This window comes from Musca autumnalis, unplaced genomic scaffold, assembly GCF_047663935.1.
Source record: "Musca autumnalis isolate F117 unplaced genomic scaffold, ASM4766393v1 scaffold_1, whole genome shotgun sequence".
NCBI classification, from domain to species: Eukaryota; Metazoa; Arthropoda; class Insecta; order Diptera; family Muscidae; genus Musca; species Musca autumnalis.
The window spans coordinates 134850419-134856434 of NW_027411644.1; positions in this window are offsets into that span (position 1 = coordinate 134850419).

Consider the following 6016-nt stretch of genomic DNA (forward strand, 5'->3'; position numbering starts at 1 on the left):
GACGGACGTATGAAGAAGAAATTAACACTTTGTTATTTGAAGTAAAATGCAAAAAAACACACGCGAATGCTCACTAATATTGACGGTACTCACCTTAAACAATATTAGATGAAATTTATGGATAAATTGATGATTTTAATGAGGGATGTGGGTGAATTCTTTTGATGGATGGATTTCTGTTATTATGCTGCTGTGACGGAGTCAGTGCGCCTTTGTGAAACAAAGAAAAACCAAAAACCAATTAGATGTTGTTGTTGCGGAGGCAATAAAAAGAAAAAAAAACCAAAAAGAAAAACAAAACACCAGCAGTATCAATTTCGTTATAATAAAAATTATTCAATCCTTTATTTAAGAAATATTGTTCGTATTATTAATATCTGTGCCTTTTGTTTTCAAAGTTGTTGTGGACGAATATCCAATAGTAGGTGGACGAAAATCCAAGTTATTTCTTCAATCGACGAAAATCGAATGACAACCCTTTATTTGCAAAACAGAGAATAAAAACAAACGATGGACACTGCAAAGTGGCGCCAATTTTAGTACATTCTCATTAGAATTTGACATCTTTCCCTTTGTGCGAAAACACAAAGTTGCACTTCTGCTAAATGGTCAAGTTCTAACGGTAGAAATGAAACATCATAATTTGAAAAGAGAATGAAACTATTCGTAATTAAACAATCATACTGTGGAGTGCCGGCTACAACTGTTTCATGTGTGACCTAGGAAAATGAATTCTCATGTCTTCTGTTTCTTTTATAATCGCTGAGTACATAGATAAATTAGTTGAATGTTTTAGGTACTCAAAATCTTCCCAAATTAAGGCATCTCCATCTACTATTGGTATGTAGTTCGAATTAGTGAGTCGGTAATTTTTGCAGATATCGATACGGCGAGAAGTAGCGTTGTCCAAATCCTAATAATAAAAAAGATAAAATAAACTTTATTTTAATTACCTTAGCCAAGTCAGCTTCGACAGTTTCCTCTGTGTACAAATTTGAAATTTTATTTCCTAATCGTCGATTTGATTTTACACGGACTTTTTCTCCTACTTCAAAAATTCTATTTTGCCTTGTCTTATTTAACCTTTCCAACTGAACGTTCTGAGCATTTTGGATTTTTGCGCTAATGTCTGTGTTGTATTCTGACGTCAAAGGATGAATTACATCAATCGGTCGTTTGTTTGTAACGGAATGAATACTTCTGTTGTATTCTATGGCGGCAAGACATATTAATTCAACTGTGTCGTCAATATTTCTATCCATCTTTAAACACCGTGCTATTTCTACCAGGGTACTTAATAATTTCTACACCAAATCGGTTTTTTAAAAGTGATTTTATAGTTTCCGAGTTAATAGAGGGCTCATTACCACAATAGATTGTCTTTGTTTTCTTAAAAAAATTCATAAGCTGTAAAATTGCAATTTTTACATCTATTATTGTTCTGGAAGCAATTGTTTGAACGACAGAGAACTTAGAAAATTTGTCCACACATGTGAGAAAATACTTTTTGCCCGTTGAAAAAATATCGATATGCAACATTTCCCCTGTGTACGAAGGAATGGGTGTTTCCCCTAAAACTTGTTTTTGGGGGTGTCGGTCATATTTTGCTTTTTGACAGATTTGGCAATTCGAGACGACTTCGTTTGCTATACAAGTAATTTTGGGGAAAAAATAATCTTGCAAAATTTGTTTCACATTTTTTTGTGCGGCTCTACATATGAGCTCTATTGTGCTCCAAGACCGCAATTTCCTTTTGCTCATTTTTGTCGAAAATGTCAGTCACCATCCGGTCCGTGTAACGGAATGTAGTTGAGGGAAATGTCTCACTAATTTGTGTTGAATGAATGCCAATATTGTCAACTCGCACAAAATTGTTGACGACATCGCTTTTGACCACGTCGCATATTCTCTGAATCAGTTTTTCTCTGTCCGAAAAATACAAAAGATGTCGCGTTTTTTTACCGAACATAATGATCGTTCTAACCGAATCACTTCCACTTTTCTCTATTACTATTTGATTCCGAAAGCAGTTCACTGGCTTGTCAGTTCTTTCTATAGTGTAGGCAAGTGATAACTCACTATGTACCGTGGCAATATCTGAATGTGTGTCGTCATCTAAAGCGTGAATGTGTTGTCGAGACAACGCATCAGCAACATAGTTCTCTTTTCCAGGCTTATAAAAAACTTTGGCATTATGTTCGTCAAGGAATGCTTTCCAGCGTTTTATCTTGGCGTTCGGATTTCGATCCGAGACGGCAAAAGTCAAAGATTGGTGGTCTGTGAAAATATTTAAATTTTTTACGCCATATAGATAGTTCCTGAGATTCTTCAAAGCCCACACTATTGCCAGAAGTTCTCTTTCGTTTGTTGCAAAATTTTTTTTCCTGCCTTTTAAAGTTCTTGAGATCATGGTTATTGGCTTCCCGTCTTGCGACAAGACGGCTCCCAAACCAGCAGACGAGGCGTCTGTTGTCAAATCAAAAGGTTTCTTGTAATCTGGGTATTGCAATATTACATTTTCAGAGGCCAGTACCTCCTTTAGCTTCTCAAATGCTTGCCGCTGTTTTTCGTTAAATTCGATAGGTATTTTCTTTGAACGCCCAGCGCTTACCTTGCCATTATCACCCTTTAAAATGTCACTTATAGGCTTTGCTATCGAGGCAAAGTCCTTAATGAAACATCTATAATAGCTTGCTAATCCAAGGAACGATCTGACATTGAATAAGGTTGTCGGCATTTCGTTGTTACGAATTGCGTTTACCTTAACAGGACATGTCTTTATGTCTCCTCGCGGGACTACGAAGCCTAAATACTCTACGCTTTCTTTGAAAAATTGTGATTTCTCATGCGAAACTCTCATATTGGCTTCATACAATTTATCCAAGACCCAATCTACATGCCTTAAATGATCATGCATATTTTCGGAGAAGATAATTACGTCATCAACGTAAACATAACACGATTTCCCTATTTGTTTTTTTTGAGCACATCGTCGATGGCTCTTTGGAAGATACTGGGAGCATTCTTTAACCCAAAGGGAAGTCTGCAAAATTCATATTTGGCATTCTCTTTTCCCTATCTTTTTCAGCAAGTAATATCTGGTGAAAGCCAGATTTTAAATCTAAAGTAGTAAAGTACTGTGCCTTACCTAAATTTGCCAGAATGAAAACCACGTTTGGTATTGGGTACTTGTCATCTATTGTATTTTCATTTAGTTTCCTAAAGTCAATTACTAGACGTTTTTTTGTATTTCCTTGTTCATCGGTCCCTTTTTTATCTACAACCCATACGGGGTTATTATAGGGCGACCGAGACGGTCGTATTATACCGTCTCTTAACAAAGCCTGTGTTTCAGAATTAACAAAGTCTGATACTCCCATTGGGTAGGGATATAATTTTGAATAAATGGGTTCTTCGTTCACTGTACGAATAGTTGCAACGATGTTGGTGTTGTATGGCAGAGCTTCGTCCGGTTCTGCGAATACTCCCATTAGCTTTTCTAAAGTTTGTTGGAATTTTTCTTTTATATCCTGGGGTAGTACATTGTCGCCGACGCATGCAAAATTTACATCCGGGCATTTAAAAAAAAAATTGATAGTTTCGGATCCACTCACATTTACTAGTTTTTTGTTTTTTAAGTCAAGTACAGTATCTGTCCGCTTATGTAGATCTACCGAAAATATTTACCGAAAATATTTAAAATCGACTGTAGTATGACCATGAATTGACTTTAGGTGGAATGGTTTATTCACAGGTACAATATTGTTCAATTCATTAAATGGTTTCATGTAATTTTTGGACGCTCCCGTGTCTATCAATAATTTAATATTTCTCCCTGCAATTTCCCTTTTATTGAACGGTAGCAGGGAGTTATTCCCTAAAAAATTGAGTTGGTCGAATTCTAAAAGCTCGTCATCTATTTCTTCAGGCGTAGCTATCTGAACATTTCGGAATTCTTGCTTAACCTCTTCTAGTTTCCTACTAAAATTTTGCTTATGTACAGCGAGCGCGTTTACAACTGCTGTTTTTCGAAAAATCCTCAACAGAACCAAAAATACCGAAACTCAAATTGAAAAGTACCAAATTTTTATCCTCAACAGAACCAAAAATACCGAAACTTAAATTGAAAAGTACCACTTTTTTATCAGTTACAGCTATTTATGTTTTTATGCTCACTTTTTTTATAAATAAACACTCTACTTAAATTTTTTTTAAATTAAGTTGAAGATGTTGGTTAACGTTCGCTTTTTTGAGTAGAATCCAAGTTGTTGTTTTATTTGCTTTGTAAACTCCACGATGATGGTTGTAAAATGGTGAGTAAACTTGTCGTTGGGCTGTTTTGTGGGTAGTGTTGGGCGCCAGTTACATCAATATAGGTTCTTAAATTTTAATTTGAACAAAATCTTTATTTCAATATGCAAGTTACATCAATATATTTTTCATATCCAAGTTACATCAATATAAATTGTTGTGTGTTTTATTTTTAATTATGTTAGACGAGCAGCGTTGCTGGCTCTTATGTTCTTGACTTGCGACGGCAGAGTGAGTGTTCCTCTTTGTTTTGAAAATGTTCTTCCCACCAAACTGCAGCATCAGCATTTTCATTTTATTTTACTTCTCGCAGCAAACTCAGCGTCTGGCAATTCAGATGGTTTTGGATGGAGTAAACATTAACAATACAATTGAAGTTATCGCACTAAGAAAATATTACTCCCATGAGTAAAGTAAATTCAAACGTAGTATTATTCTTATTTTAATTCTCCTTTTTAAAGGGGAGATCTACATCCAATCTGCCGAAATTGTGTAAGAGTATATGAAATTTTTAAATGTTACCTACGTAGGAGTACCTATAGTCGGAAAGGATTTATGAGGAGCGTTACCTCCTGCTCGATACAAAAGTACCATGTCATAAGCTCCATTCACAGAACTGAACGGGTAGAAAACTCCTCCATCCTATATTTATGCATTGACATATTTAAAGAATGGTAGCATTCAAAGTTAATTTAATTACTGTCATTGCTTGGTAATGTACCGGGTTCAGCTAGTACATACATATATATACCAAAATGAATGTCTCGACGAGCAGAGTATATCTGGCTATGTGTGTCCGTCCGTCTGTCCATCTAAACCTTGTAATCACGCTACAGGTCGTATTTTGATCGGATCGTCTCAAAATTTTGGGTGTTGATGAGGGTCCCGGAGAGTAAGAAGCCTATTGATTTTGGTGATGGTCGGATAATATTCAGGGGGAATGGGCAAAAACGATTTTTTCTTATGCGAATATCTCCGCTTATGGTAGGAGTATTCCAAAAGGAAAGCCCGTCAACGGAAGAAAAAAAGATCTCCTTTTTATTGATGTAAAGTATGTTAGCGTAAGTGGGCAAACAACCGAGATATCGCAAAAGTCAGTAATATATCCAATTTATCAATTTTTTGTAATAACTCTACTGGTTGGAATTTTGATCGGATGGGCACGAAATTATGGGGGTTGATTGCGGCCCCACAGAGGAAGAAGCCTATTGATTTTGGTGATAGTCGGATAATATTTAGGGATCGGAATGGGGAAAAACTCTGTCTCCACATGAGTTCAAAGTTTTATTCTTTGTCAACATATCGGCTTCTAGTAGGGGTATTCCAAAAGCAAAGCCTGTCAATGGAAGAAGAAAATATTACCTTCACATTGGTGTAAAGTAGGTTGGCGAAGGTGGTGAAACAAAGGAGATACCACAATAGTTGGTAATGCATCCAATTCTTCCATTTTTTGCAATCACGCTACAGGTCGCAATTTTGATCGGATGGTCTCTCCCAGAGAGAAAGAGGCATATTATGTTTGGTGGCAGTGAAAAGCTATGCACAGAGGTAGTGGTGTAGGGTATCACATGGTCGGCCCCGTCCCGACTATAGCTTTTGCTCACTTGTTTTTAATGTTATTATTTTATTGTTTTATTATAATTGTAATTTTTCATATATTTACTTTTTTACCTATATTTTATTACTACTTTACATACTCAGCTGA